The 15,138-nt window shown below is 44.3% G+C and overlaps 1 long non-coding RNA gene across 2 annotated transcripts; it reads right to left on the reverse strand.

Annotated features, from left to right (window-relative positions):
• Positions 1 to 3,648: 3,648 nt before the first annotated feature.
• Positions 3,649 to 12,361, reverse strand: LOC115029702 (uncharacterized). Of its 2 annotated transcripts, XR_015046003.1 has the most exons (3): positions 11,879 to 12,361; positions 9,241 to 9,503; positions 3,649 to 5,239 (listed from the first exon to the last, which is right to left on the reverse strand). It is a non-coding gene; the product is annotated as an uncharacterized LOC115029702 (long non-coding RNA). The 2 variants fall into 2 exon arrangements; XR_015046002.1 differs by lacking the exon at positions 3,649 to 5,239 and having other exon boundaries at positions 8,800 to 9,503.
• Positions 12,362 to 15,138: the final 2,777 nt, after the last annotated feature.

Here is a 15,138-nt window from a genome sequence, read left to right on the forward strand (position 1 = left end):
CCAGGCCCTACTTTGCATTCCCGCCAGTTGTCACAACAGTTTCAATAATAGGAATTATCGCCGGGCGTCGTGGAGCATGCCTTTAATCCCAGCACTGGGAAGGCAGAGGCAGGCGGATTTCTGAGTTCGAGGCCAGCCTGCTCTACAGAGTGAGTTCCAGGACAGCCAGGGCTACACAGGGAAACCCTGTCTCGAAAAAACAAACAAACAAACAAACAAACAAACAAGAATAGGAATTAGCCAGAAATATCATTGTGGCTCGCCAGAATTGTAGGCTCATTGCACCATGAACTTCCTGAGACACAGAGGAGGGGAGCAATTCTTGGAGGGTTTTTTTTTTTTTTTCTTTTTTCTTGGGGCCAGGGACTTGTTATGTGGAACATAACAGCTCCCAAGTGCTGGGATTGCCAGTGAAGCACCATGTTGAGCTGAGGTTGATTTTGAAGAAGCTTGCAGACGAAGCAAGATGAAAAGGGAGATCTGCCAACTGAATCCAGCGTGCTTGACTGTGGATCCATTTCCTGGTAGTAGCCACCTCTCCTTATTTCTTCATCCATTAGAATGGATTCCTGAATTAATTGGACGCTTCAGCAGCTGTACCATCTTTGAAAATGATTTTCAGACTTTAACTGAGCCAGCTGTAGTGGCCGCATACTTTTAATCCCAGAATTTAGAAGGTGAAGGCTGGCAGAACATGCAGTTAGGAACAGGCCAAACTAGACTCAGAACTCAGTTTGAAGTGGAGGTCCATCTATTGGTCATGTCTTGATAGTCACTTAGCTCACCATTAGTAATCTGAAATAATTTGTTTCTTTAAAATAGTCATGTAATTTATGTAAGGTGATGGTGGTACACACCTTTAAAAGCAACACTCAGAAGGCAGAGGCAGGTGAATCTCTGTGAATTCAAGGCTAGCCTGGTTTACAGAGAGATTTTTAGTCAGCCAGGACTATACAGAGAAACCCTGTCTCCAAAACCAACCAACCAACCAAACTAACAAACAAACTTCATGGAATTTGGATGCCTATGTAGCAACTCACAAAGCACATTTATATTGGAATATGTTGGTACAAACCAATTCCTAGGAGAGAGTATAATTTGAATTTACTGGTAAGAGGTACAAATATTCAGAATATAGTTATTATGTGACTTTTCCTGGGTATACAGGAACAAATGTCCATTCACCCCCAGATAAGGCATGGATGGCAAACCAAATAATTCAATCTACACAAGTCTACCTAATTGAACCAGTGAATATTAGAGTTACTTACAGGAGTATGGGTGACATAGAAATTCCTGGAATTCCCTGCACAACTTGCAAGCAGCTTAGCTGGCCAGTGTCCTCCCCTGAGCAACTGTTACTGTTCATACAACTTGTGGAAGGGGTCTTGTGAGTCTTGTAACTTTCAGAGGCTTCCTGAGTCTTCTGTGTTTCCTTTACTTCCTGTCTGAGCCTTGTTCCAGGGGAATGTTCACAGCGCATACAGTAAGGAGCTAGGTGATGGTTTTCTTTGCTTCTTTTTAAACATTTATTCTATGTGGCCAGGCGTGCTAATACATGCCTTTAATCCTACCATTTGGGGGGCCGAGGCAGGAGAATCTCTGAGTTCAAGACCAGCTTGGTCTATAAAGCAAATTCCAGGACAGCCAGGGCTACACAGAACCTCTCTCTCAAAAAAACAAGACAAAACTTCAGAAAGATTTATTGTTTGCAAATATGTTTTGTCTGCATGTATGGCTATGCAACAGATGTATGCCTAGTGCCCTTGAAAATCAGAAGAGGGTATTGGGTACCCTGGTACTGGAATTATAGATGATTGTGAGCTGCCACAGGGGTTGCTGGGAAACAAACACGGGTCCTCTGCAAGAGCAACAAATGCTCTTATCCACTGAGCCGCCTCTACAGCCCCTTCTTTATGTGATGAGTATTTTATCCATAAAGTTTCTTATTGTAAGTGACAAAATCTATTAAAATGGGGGAGGGAGAAGAGGCTTACATAACATATTCAAAAGACAACACAGCAGACAAGCCACATAACCAAAGTGTAGGTGGCCCTTTCTACATCAGACCACACTGGGTCACATATATATGTGAGATTGTGTGTACCTCTGCAGAGGGCAAAGAGCACCGTCACTGATGTGGGGTGAGGTCCTTTGCAGTAACCTTGAGTGCTCTTAACTGCTGAGCCAACGTTCCACCCTCCCTTATGCTATCTTTTTAAGTTGTTGTTGTTTTAACAGTGACACTCAGGAATCCTCTATGTCTGCCTGCCTGCCTGCCTGCAGCTTGCTCCTGCATGCCTTGGCAGCAATTCTAGGTTGGCACTCCAACCTCACTCTCGCACTTTAGCATACAGGCAAAGGCGACAAGTCACACTAGTTACTCTATAACACCAGTTATCAAGTTAGCCTAAGTGGCTCCCAGGAAGCCTGTGGTGGTTTGAGTAGGGCTGGCCCCCATTGGTTCACATATTTGAAAACTCTGTCACTGGGGAGTGGCACTCATGAACTCAGTCCCGGAGACTATCAGCAAGCCCCAGTTCAATGCTTCCTCTTATAAGAGTTGTGGCCATGGTGTCTCATGGTGTCTCTTTACAGCAACAATCACTAAAGTGTCAGCCATACTGTTAGCCTCTGAGGAATATGGGGCGGGCCGGGTTGTGTGTGCTTGTGTGAAAATGTGTGGGAGAGAGGAACACAGCCCATGTTACACTCAAGCCGCTGTGCCTGCAGCAGCCACATCTGTAAGTACTGCTCCTAAGCAACCAGGATGTGTGGTAGATTTTGTATTGGTTGTCAACCTGACTGAATCTGGAATTAACAGTTGGACACACCTTCAAAGGATTTTCTTGATCAGGTTATTTGAAAAAGAGAGAAGAGCCAGCATAAAAGTAGGTGGAACCCTTGTGTGGCAGTGCAGACATGAGATCCAAAGGAAAAGCTTGTAGACTGAGCATAGTGACAATTTTGGAATTTTAGAATTTTTGTTTGTTTGTTTGTTTTGTTTTGTTTTTGGAGACAGGGTTTCTCTGTATAGCCCTGGCTGTCTTGGAACTCACTTTGTAGACCAGGCTGGCCTCGAACTCAGAAATCCGCCTGCCTCTGCCTCCCGAGTGCTGGGATTAAAGGTGTGCGCCGCCACACCCGGTTTAGAATTTTTTTTAAACACAAAAATCCTATAAGAATGTGCTTTTGTTTTAATCCCAGGTGTGGGGTGTGTGGCTGCTTCAAGGCGGTCCACAGCAGCTGATGATGATTTGACTCCTGCTCTAGCAGAGGTGTGATTCTGCCAGCTGCAGGTAGTTTCTGCAAGTGTGTGATGTTTGGAATTCTTGGGACTTTTTGGAGGGTGTATAAACACTAGGGCCCTGAGAGGCAGAGGGGTTTGTTGGTTGGATGGTTGGTTGGTTGTTGGTGGTCATGGTTTGTTAAGTAGTCATGCACAAAGAAGAAGCAAGAACAGCCGGGCGTGGTGGCGCACGCCTTTAGTCCCAGCACTCGGGAGGCAGAGGCAGGCGGATTTCTGAGTTCGAGGCCAGCCTGGTCTACAAAGTGAGTGCCAGGACAGCCAGGGCTATACAGAGAAACCCTGTCTCGAAAAACCTAAAAAAAAAAAAAAAAGAAGAAGCAAGAAGAAATTAGGTATCTTGGTGGCAAAGATCAAACTTGCTCCAAGGAACTCCACACCCCTAATCAGCAAGAAGTAGTCCAACAATAATGTCAACCCCTTTCTGATCCCTGACTTTATTCAGGGGATAGATCTCCTTTGCTCTCTATTCTTTTTTCTCTCTTATCTAGTGTTGGGTTGAAAGGGCTGAAGAAAAAGCATGGAGAAGGCTGGAAGAAAAAAGAACCCACAAAGAAGCCAAAGACCAGTTACAAGTAACGCCCAACTTGGGACTAAGCAGAATAGGAAATCTGACGTCAAATGCCGTAGAGGAAACTGCAGGGAATGACGGAATGGATTTCCATTTTCTCCCCCAAATGCCAGCAAAAAATTTATTGTGACTGCTACTGCTAGGATATCCCCTGCTCTGCTCCCAGAGGGGGTTTTCTGTTTTTTGTTTTGTTTTTTCCTTCTTTGCCCTATAATCTGTTTCAAAAACCTTTGAGAGAATGGCTGAGCAGTTGGGAAAACTGCTGGTGGAAATGGAGCAGCCTGAGAAACAAAAAAAGGCTGAAATGGGAAAACAAGAAAAAAAGGATCACTCTGTTCTCTCATTTCTGAAAGGGTTGCAGTGTTGGCTGGGCAACTGGAAAACTGCGGGTGGAGGTGGAAGCACTGGGAAGGCAAGGAATGCTGGGAAAGGGAGAACAAAAGGGCTCAGTCCCGGTGACTGAGCAAGAGAGCAAGAGTTTCCTGCAGGAGGAAAGAGTTGGAAAGGCACTACAGCAGAGGGCAATCGGGCAGAGAAAAGCAGGAGGACAATCTGATGAAACATCCCATTTTGGAAGAAAGGGTTGATCTCAAACCAACCATGCAACCAGAGTTAGAGGCGGTTACAGAGTTAGAGCCTTGGGTTACAAGATGACCACCAGTTTGCCAGTAGTCATATAGCATATGCCTGCTAATGGTGTGGAACAGGTTATGATGAGATAGGGTTGTGTCCTAATAAAATGATACATCTAAGACGTTTTAAAGAAGGCATGATTTCATATAAGGATGCACTCACCTTATGTGAAACAAATCTTAAATAACTGGGCTACTCAAAATAGTATTCCCCAAAACTGGAAGGGATCGGTGACAGCTGTGCCAAAGGCTGGTCCACAGTGTTACAGTGATTAACATGGTGGAGAGAAGAAGCTTTGAATATTAAAAGTGAGATATTAGTTAGCATGGCCTACCATTGGATTAACTACTCATGAGGGTCCAGACCAACTCCTTCTTGGATTCAGGCTCCGTCTTAGAAAACCTGACCTAAGGTTGAACTCAAGTTACCCAAGAAGCCTGCATGTAGCACCAGTTTCCAGGTCATTCCGTAGTGACCACCAATCAGGAAAAAGGCAGTAGTTAAAAGTTTCTGGTTTGGCTTCCAGCCTCAGCCAATCATTTTAAAGGGCAACAAATTCTGTCATAGCCCCCCAATCAGATGTGTGCCAAGCTGGAAACCCCCTTACTTGTCTGCTTGCCTCTATAAATACTTGCCTGAAACTGGGCTCAGGGCTTCACCCTCCCATTCTGCGGCATCACTGACTGTGGTGAGGCTCTTTGGTGGTCTTTCGGGTTTGCAAACGCTTCCTAAATGGGCATAACACTCAAGAGTTAAGTAATTTGCCTCAAATGTTATATAGTCCAAGATAGTTAACAGCTGAAGCAGAGAGAGAGAGAACGAACGAACTCTGGTAGAACAGAGACTGCTAGATGCTTATGTAGACCAAATTGTCCTAAACTTGATTGTATTTTGAATATTTTGCCTTCAATTCATCCTTCTCCTGGACTCATTAGGCAAAGGGGAGATGGTATTATAGGATGGAATTCTCTTAGACATTGACAAAGTAAAAAAATTAAAGGCTTACATCAAAAAAAAAGTTTCTGATTTAATCATAAAAGGTACGACAAGCCCAGCGTGATGTCACACACCTTTAATCCCAGCACTCAGGAGGCAGAGGCAGGTGGATTTCTGAGTTCGAGGCCAGCCTGGTCTACAGGGCTACACAGAGAAACCCTGTCTGGACAAAAAAAAAAAAAAAAAAAAAGGTACGACAATTGCCAGGAACAGACCTGGTAGCTACCTTATACTAATGTTGAGACCTTATACTAATACCTTATACTAATGTTGAGATTGGCAAAGAGCTTGTAGCAACTGTTTGGGAGAAACTGACAACAAATATCCTAAGAGCAGGCATCTTTAGTTTGTATAGTAAAAAAATAAAAAGAAACAAATTGGATTTTCCCACATATTATAAAATTCCTGAAGCACTCATATTCTATACTGATGCCAAGAGTTGGGAATGGCAGATTATAAATCAGACAAAATGACCAAAGTAATCCAAAGCCCATATATTTCAGTTCACAAATCAGAGCAGTATGCAATTCTTATGGCATTATGAGATTTTCCTGAACCTCCTTAATATAATTACTGACCCTCAATATGCAGAAAGAGTTGTTTTGCATATAGAAACTGTTGAATTTATTCCTGATAATTCAGAATTAACCTTGTTATTTATGCAACTGCAACAGACAATCAGAATTAGAAACTATCCATCATCTCACCGATATTCAGGATCACACAGGCTTGGCAGGCCCGTTAGCACTAGGAAATGAAGAAATTGACCGTTCGATGCTTCAAAACTCCATTTAAAACACCATGTTAACATTAAAGATTTAAAGAAAAAAATTTCTATCTCTTGGCAATACACCAAGGAAATTATAAGGAAATGGCCTACTTATTTTTTGTATAACCAAACTCCAGTGCCTGCCGGAAGTAACCCTAGGGGCACCAAAGAAATGAAGTCTGGCAGATGGATGTGTTTCATTTGCAGAATTTGGAAAACTACCATTTGTACACCGTACCATGGCTACTCAGGGTTTCAGTGGGCAACTCCTTCGAGTTCTGAAAAGGCTGACTCTGTGAGTTCCCATTTACTGAAAGTAATGACTATTGTGGGGGATATCTGTGCAAATTAAGACTAACAATGCTCCCACACATGTCTCCAGTAAGATGAAACAATTCTTTGCATATTACAATATAAAGCACACTGTGAGTATAACACACAATTCTACAGGACAAGCAGTTGTAGAAAGAGCTAATCGCACCTTAAAGGAAATGCTTATAAAACAAAAAAGGAAGGCTAAAGACCCCCAGGGGTATACTCAATAGTGCTCTGTTAACTTTTAATTTTCTGAATGTTACTGAGAAAGGCACAACAGCAGCTGAGAAACACTGGGTTATAGAAGAAACTGTGAAATTAAATCAGCCTATGCATGATGAGAATGTGTTAATATTAGATGGAAGCTGGGGGGCACTCATTTGTTTATATTTCCACAGGAAATGAAAAGCTCTAGATATCAAAAGTTATAAAAATTAGAATTGAGCAGAAGTCTCCTGAGAACTTTGGCCACTGACTCAAAAGGCACGTATTTCATTAAAAATGTCTCCATTTATAATTCCCTCCCTATACACAGCACAATTAATGCTTTAAAAAAGAAGAGGGAAGATGTAGTGACAATTTTTGAATTTTTTTTTGTTTTTTTGTTTGTTTGTTTGTTTTTCAAGACAGGGTTTCTCTGTATAGCCCTGGCTGTTCTGGAACTCACTTTGTAGACCAGGCTGGCCTCGAACTCAGAAATCTGCCTGCCTCTGCCTCCCAAGTGCTGGGAGTAAAGGCATGCGCTACCATGCCCGACTAATTTATGCTTTTTTAAACAAACCAGAAACATTATAGGAATGTGCTTTTGTTAATCATGGTATGCTTCAGGCTGTCTGCAGCAGCTGACGGTGATTTGACTCCTGCTCTAGCAGAGGTGTGATTTTTGCCACCTGCAGATAGCTTCTGCAAGTGTGCACCATTTGAAATCCTGGGAACTTTTTAGAGGTGATATAAATGCTAGGGCCCTGAGAAGCAGAGTGGATTGTCGGTTGGTTTGGTGATGGTCATGGTTTGTTATGCATAAAGAAGAAACGAGAAGAAATTAGATACCTTGATGGCAAAGATCAAACTTGCCCCAAGGAACTCGACACCCCTAATCAGCAAGTAGTTCAGAAATCTCCTTCATTTCCTCTCTATCCTTTTACCTCTCTTATCTAGTGTTAGGGGGTTGAAAGGGCTGAGTAGAGAAGGGTGGAAGAAAGAACCTGCAAAGTAGTTAAAGCCAGCTACAACTGAGTAGCTCCTGGAGTCTTGGCTCTCCAGTGTGAAGACTGCCACTTTTGAATTACCCATGTCACAGTGTGTAGGTAATCTAATAAATGTCCCTTTTGTATATGTTCATCCTATAGGTTCTGTTCCTCTAGAGACCTCTTGCACAACTGTAAACTTTGTATCAAATCCAACTTTTGGACTTCCAAGCTTAAGCTGACTGGGAGTGAAGACAAAACTTGATAGAAAATACCATCACTGTGGGATTGAAGAGCAGGCTTAGTTAAGAGCATTGACTGCTCTTCCAGAGGACTCTGGTCTCATCCTCAGCACCCACACAGTGGCTTGCAACCCTCTTGGAGTTGGTGATGCCCTCTTTTGACCTCCTCAGGCACTGCATATGCACGATACACAGATACACATGCAGGCAAAACCACCTATACCAACATAACATAGAAACAGATCTCACAATACCTAAAGTAACAAAAACCATGGACACAGGATTTCCTAGTTTAGTCCCTTTTTATGTCACTTACCCTCCTCGCACAGCAGGTTACAGCTCTGATGTGGTGGGCAACCACTCTCTAAGCTGGGTATATATTCTACAAACACAAATCAAGTTTGTGTGGATTTAAGAATTACTAACCTTCACGTGAGACACACACTTCGCCCTCGGGAATATGAACAAGTGAGAGGGTGGGAAGTAAGAGAACAAGCTTGTCACCCCTACAGTCGGGCTGGGTGGGCGAACTTCAATACTCACAGCCTAAAGACAGGCATTGCTTACCTACATTCCAGAGGCAAGGATTATGACTTCAAGACCAACCTGCTAGGGTTACATAGTGAGACCTTATGTAAAAATTACAGTAATTGATTAAAAAGTAAGCAATACAAAAAAGAGTACTTCTTGCTTTTAACCTTTTTTTTTTTTTTTTTTTTTTTTGAGATACTGTCTCTCAGGTTGACCTTGAACTCAAAGATCCACCAGCCTCTGCCTCCTGGATGCTAACATTAACTGTGTGTGCCTCCATGTCTATCAGTTGTTGCTTTGCATACAGGGAGAACAGGAGGTGGAGTTAGGAGGTCCAGCGTGTGTCTGACATACTCAAGGCCCTGTGTTCCACTGCAGCATGCAAAGGAATAAAACCTGTTTGATGCATTCTGATCAAAGAATGACTTCCCAGGGCGACCGTGCTTCACATCTGTGCTAAAGCCCAATCACCTGTTAGGAGAGAACACCGAGCTGTAAGTGGGAGGAATTTAAATCTCCCTAATCTTGAGCAGTGGCTCTTCTCTGGGGTTCCCCCTGCCAGCCAGCCTCGAGACCCTGGATTCTCTGAGGTCCCCACAGCTCAGTGATATGCTGGCAAGGGATGGAAACGTTGCTTACAGCGCTGGCTGGCAAGATACTTAGGGGAAAAAAAAAATCTGGATTCTCACCAACTGCTGGATAACAGTGCAGGAACTAAGAAGAGGAGACCCTAACCACGCAGTTTATAGAGCTGACGCTCAGAGAAGAAAGCTTCTCCAGCATGTGAAATGAGAGTGAACAGGTGAACAGCACTTCTTAGCTGAGTGGGGAGGCCCAGGAAGAGAGCTCTGCCCTGTTCTCTCTCGGGACTCTTCTTAGTGAACAAGTGGTACTTAGAATTTGTGGGCCCTCTTGCCATCCGATTCAGGGTACAGCATCAAGACAGAAGCACCTGGAAAAGGAAAACAGTGGTTCTCAACCTTTCAAACGCCGCGACCCTGTAATGCAGTTTCTCATGTAGTGGAGGCCCCAGCCATAAAATTATCTCACTGCCGCTTCATAACTGTAACTTTGCTCTTATGAATGGTCATATAAATATCTGATATGAACCCCTGTGGGGTCTTAACCTGCAGGTTGCAAACTGCTGCTGTAGTCCCTTGTTGATGCCACTACACCTGCCTGGACATGACCACCTGTTCAGAAAGCTCTGACATGTGCACCCAGCCAGGGAACCCTACTTTGCTGGGTTGGGTGTCCACGTAGACAGCTGCGCCCTTGGCCTTCTTATGCTGTACCCGTTTGATGTAGATGACTTACTGGTTTCTGTACACTAGGACTACCCTGCTGACCTGCTAACCTTTGTAGTATTCTCAAACTGTATGCACAGCACACGGAGGAAGCTGTCAGGAACACGTGGGCTGAACTTCTGAACAAAACAGTCGTGGCAGCCAGAGCTAGCTTTTTTTGTGCTGTATACTTGTCCTGTGGTTGCCTGATGTCTTAGGTCAGACCAGCACCACAACCACAGAATTACCCTGCGTCTGGGAGTGAAGACAGCAATGGTGGGGGATATGCTTACAACTCCCAAGACCTGGCACTGCAGAGGTCTACCGTGGCAGCATATGCCTGTAAGTCCAGCAGCACTCAGGAAGATCATAAATCTGACGTCATCACCAGCTACATGTTCTGTATTATTTAACCTGACTTTTAGTTTCTTCATATCTAAAAGAAAACACATATACATCTATGTGATGTATAAACATATATTTTAAAGTCCTTTATGCCATACCTTTTATATTCATCTAGTTAATAAGGTTTTTTTTTTTCCTACTCAGGTGTTGACAGAGCTCTGTTGGGGGGCCAGGCTCTGGACTGAGCCTAGCCAGCAAACAAGATGGCTCTCTGGCACACACAACTAAAGTGTGAGAGGCAGAAAAGAGTTAACAAGGAAATACACAAGCACCATTTCTGTTCAGAAAAGGAGATATGAGGAGTGGCTAAGCTGACACAAAGGCTTTTGTCACAATAGGACAACGAGTGTCAGGATTACAGGGAGATAGATGACCCCACTCTGTGAGGGCTGAGTGTCATGTCAAGTCTTGACATCTGGTGAGATATGTCACTTATTAAGATATAGAAGCTGAGAAGAAAAATCAGATTTTAGAAGCAGCAGGAATGTTAGGACCAAGAGTGCTTTAGAAGTCTGAGCCCGTGTCTCAGCAGCAGGGCACAGTTACCAAACAACTTAAGCTAAATAGTGATGCCATTTCTCAAATTAAATCCAAAAACTGGGGCACTGCTACCACAGAGCACTTCTCTTAAGCCTGGAGAATAGAAGGCTATATATGTGTATAGGTAGAAAAATAATAGATTGGACCCAGGCCTGGAACTCCAGGAGTCAGGGATCAGAGGAGAGAAATACCCAGAAAAGGAGTCTGAGACGTTGCCAGCAACTGTAAGCATAAGCATACTTATATAGAAGGGATGGTGTCACCTCCAATGAATGTGGCCACTGGATTTAGCCACACAGGTTACTGATAACCCCAGCCTAAGCAGCTGGGACAGGGATGACACTGGAGAGCATCCATGAGTGAATGGGAACACAGGGTAGTCCCCTCTCTGGCTCTCTTTGTGTCTGTCTGTCTTTTGAGACAATTGTCTCCTTGCTGTCCTGGAACTTGCTCTGTAAACCAGGCTGGCCTGAGAGTCTCATGCTCCTATCTCCCGAGTGCCAGGAATAAAAGCATAGATCACTATGCCTGGCAGGTGGAGACGACTCTTTTGAGAAACCGGACTATGAAATGAGGAACAGAGCAGTAGCAGGAAGGATATGTGGAGAAAGAAGAGAATATGAATTTTCCAGCTTGTTTGCAAAGGAGAGCGATTTGCAAGGTTGCAGTGGCCTGAAGACTCTTGACGTTCTCCTTTATATAAGGCAAACATTTTCAGGTTCATATTGGTTTTTCAAGACAGGGCCTCTCTATATAGCTCTGACTATCCTGGATCTAGATCTGTGTAGACCAGGCTGGCCTCAAACTTAGAGATTTGTCTGCCTCCTCCGTGCTGGGATTAAAGGTCTATGTATAATGATGTGTATACGTCTGTATGTCACATGACTGCAGAGCCCAGGGCATGGGATCTCCCTGCAGCTGGAATTACAGGCAATTGTGCGCTGCCAGACGTGGGCGCTGGGCGCTACACTCAGTTTCTCTGTAAGAGCAGTGCGCACTCGGAACTGCCCAGCCCGGCCTGCCTATCACTGGCCTCGCCACTCTTTCCACTTCACTCCCGTTATATATATATATATATATAATTTTACTAATTTACCTCTCAACCATCAGATGTCCATCCAATACGCAAGTCCATCCAATACACAAAGCCCCTCACTTTATCTCACTTCATTCCCTAAAACAATGGTCAGATCTGTACCTGGAGACAGTCTGCTTGTGACAAGGGCAAAGGGGACTCAATGCACTGTAGTGGCTCTGGTCTAGCTTGTCGGTAGTCACTCTGCCGCCTTGCTGAGGTCTCGGGGTATGTGACTCCTGCAGGATTTCATGATAACGGGGTGCATGAGCTACACGCCCTAGAGTAACTAGAACTCGAGGACCCTTGGATGTACCTGGTCCTTGTCCTTGCGAATGGGCATAGAGCAGATGCTCTACTTCTGCCGCAGTTTCTTGGACAGCCGGGAAGGTCTTTCAGAGCATGTGGGAGGGGGCATTGAGATGGTGTTTGAGGTTTACGCTGCGGTCCGAGGTCACCAAGGGATGGAACTGCCTGGTGTTCACCTGCAATCTGGGTCCTGGCGGAACCACTACTACTCACCGGTTCCGGTTCCGGTGGCGTGCATGCAGGCCCGGAAATGACATTTCCTGTAGCCCAAGCACAGAAGGGACGCGAGTTGCGCTTCCTGCCTCAGGAAAGCAGAACAGCGCCCTCTGCGGCTGGAGTTGAGTCTCGGCATGTTCTCTCCGGGTAGCGGAGTAAGCAGGACCTCTGGCTGGAACCCCTAATGGAACCGCTTTGTAGGACCTGAAACAAGCTCATCGATGCTTCTCTGGCTTCAGTTTCTGGTTTTGTGTCGGGGACGGAACCCAGGGCTTTGGGACCCTTTCTAGCTTGGCTTGGTGTCTCATTCCTATCATTCCAGTACTGGGGAGGTGGAGCCCAGAGGATCAAAAGTTAAGAGCTGGCCTGGAGTGTATGAACCCTTTCTTATAAATCAGCCAACCAACCAAGATATATCTGTTGGGTACTTCGACAGGCATTAGCCGGCTCGGACACCACTGAGGATGGACTCTGTCCAAATCTGCTTGGCCTCCCACCTCCTGTTCCCTTGATGACACACCAATTTTAAGATAGAGAAGCACTGCAAATTGCCCCTCTTTAAAATTTCAAAGGAAAGGAAGGATGCTTAGTAAACTAGACTAAAAGCCGACCTTGCTTGCCATGACACCTCGGGCATTATTCCCAGAAGACAGCTCTCCCCTCACCCATTTACCCCGCACCCGCACAAGCTGCTCTGAGACCTCCGTTGCCCAGCCTGCAACCTTTTCTTGGCCTTTTCTTACATCTCTTGGCCTCTTCTTACATCTCTCCTCCCGGCCGGCACAGCTGAGATTTACAGCTTGCCTGCCCACGAGATGGTTCTCAACTTCTTCTGAGTCCATTTTAACAAAAATTATTTTTATCAAGACTAAGACCCACCTCCTATTTCCCAGCAACCCTTTTATCACTGAGCCACACGCAGCCCCAATTCCTTGATGATGTCTTTTTAGTTTCTCTCCATTCCCAAACACCTCACTCCCAAACTTCACCCCCCCTTGCCCACCACAAAGGAGTCTGTAGAAATTACATGGGTTTCAAATGGAAAAAAAGAAAAAGGAAAGAAACGGACATGACTGCTCCCAGGAACAGTGAAGGGGAAAGTTTATTGTAGATAAAAGGGAGACATAGCCAGAGACAGACACATCTGGAAGAGTCCAGGCTAGAACTGACCTTGAACCATGGGAAGATGGAAAGGGGAAGGGGAAGGGAGGGAGAGGAACCAAGTGCAGCAGTCGGGAGGCCAAAGGTACAGAAAGGAAGGGTGGGAAGAGTCTCGGGGAAGCAGCACAGTTCAGGGTAGAGGGCAGGGTTTGCCAGCCATACCATGTAAAGCATCCTGAGGGGTGCTGAGAGAACCTGGAGGCCAGGTGCACTGTAATATGTTAAATAGGTACCTCAGTCAGGGTTTAAACTTAATAGGTATATACTGCACAGTTGTTCTCAGCATCCTGGTCACAGAACCTCCATCCATGGCTATTCAAGTCCATTCCATCATAATGTTCACCTGGCATATATATGTATATCCTATGCATGCCCTCCTGCATACTTAATCATATCTAGATATAGCAACTAGTACACTGTAAAGGCTGTATGAGTTTTGATACTGTATTGCTTAGGACATGAAAAGAAAAAAATCTGTACATATTCAGCATAGATTAACTTTTTTTAAAAAATCTAAATATTTTCTACTTGTGTCTAGGTGTCTAGTTTAATTTGGGTGAACCCTACCCATGTGACAGGCTGATTGTAATTGTCCAAATTCTTTTTTTTTTTTTTTGGGTTTTTCGAGGCAGGGTTTCTCTGTGTAGCCTTGGCTGTCCTGGAACTCACTCTGTAGAGCAGGCTGGCCTCGAACTCAGAAATCCGCCTGCCTCTGCCTCCCGAGTGCTGGGATTAAAGGCGTGCGCCATCACGCCTGGCTGTCCAAATTCTTTAAACACCATGACACACCTTTCCAAAGCCATATGACTGGCTTCTTCAGAATTACTAAGAAGTTCTATATGCAGAAATTTGGGTCCTACTACAATTCTATAAAAACACATGGTGGAAGGTCAGGGTTATATCTGAATTATTTTAAATTCAATTAAAATTAATTTATTGATGCTAGAGATTGAACTTATAACAACATATTAAACACATACCTTACCACTAACTTACACTTCCTGGTCCCTCAAATCTGAACTTTTAAAAAAGCGTTCTCTCACCTTCCAAGAATTTTAGGGAGAACCAATGTTTTCCCTAAATGTCCCCCCCCCTTCGTTGTTTGTTTAGTCCTTGCTTGGATCATAAAGCCATACCTGGTCCCAAGTGTGTCTTTCTTGCTGGACATGGGAACTGTCAGTTTTATAGTCCTAACTTTCTGATCTGTAGAGTGAGTATAATCTTAGTAGGTTGTCGTGAGAATTAAATGAGTTTCCTAGAGTGTTCAAAACAGCGTCTGGCACATAGCAGTTCTAATCAATCTTCCTAAGAAAGTCAGATGTGTGGGCTCGATCACTCCAGGATAGTCCAAAAGACAGCCTTTGCATCTACCGTAAGTACTCTTCACATTTAGGCTTTTATGCTGAGGACTGGCACTCAGTGCTCAGACTCCTAAAATTAATCACAATTATGTAAACCCTTAGCTTTGTTTGATGGAAATAGGTGCGATGCGCCACGATGGGAGACAGTGTGAAGTGTGCTTTCTCTACCGTTTATTTCTATTTTTTGTATTATAACTTTTTTTTTTTAACTGAGTGAGAGCTTTGGGGAAGAGC

The sequence above is a fragment of the Mus caroli genome, unplaced genomic scaffold, assembly GCF_978045245.1.
Source record: "Mus caroli unplaced genomic scaffold, Mus_caroli_1 scaffold_18, whole genome shotgun sequence".
Taxonomy (NCBI): Eukaryota; Metazoa; Chordata; class Mammalia; order Rodentia; family Muridae; genus Mus; species Mus caroli.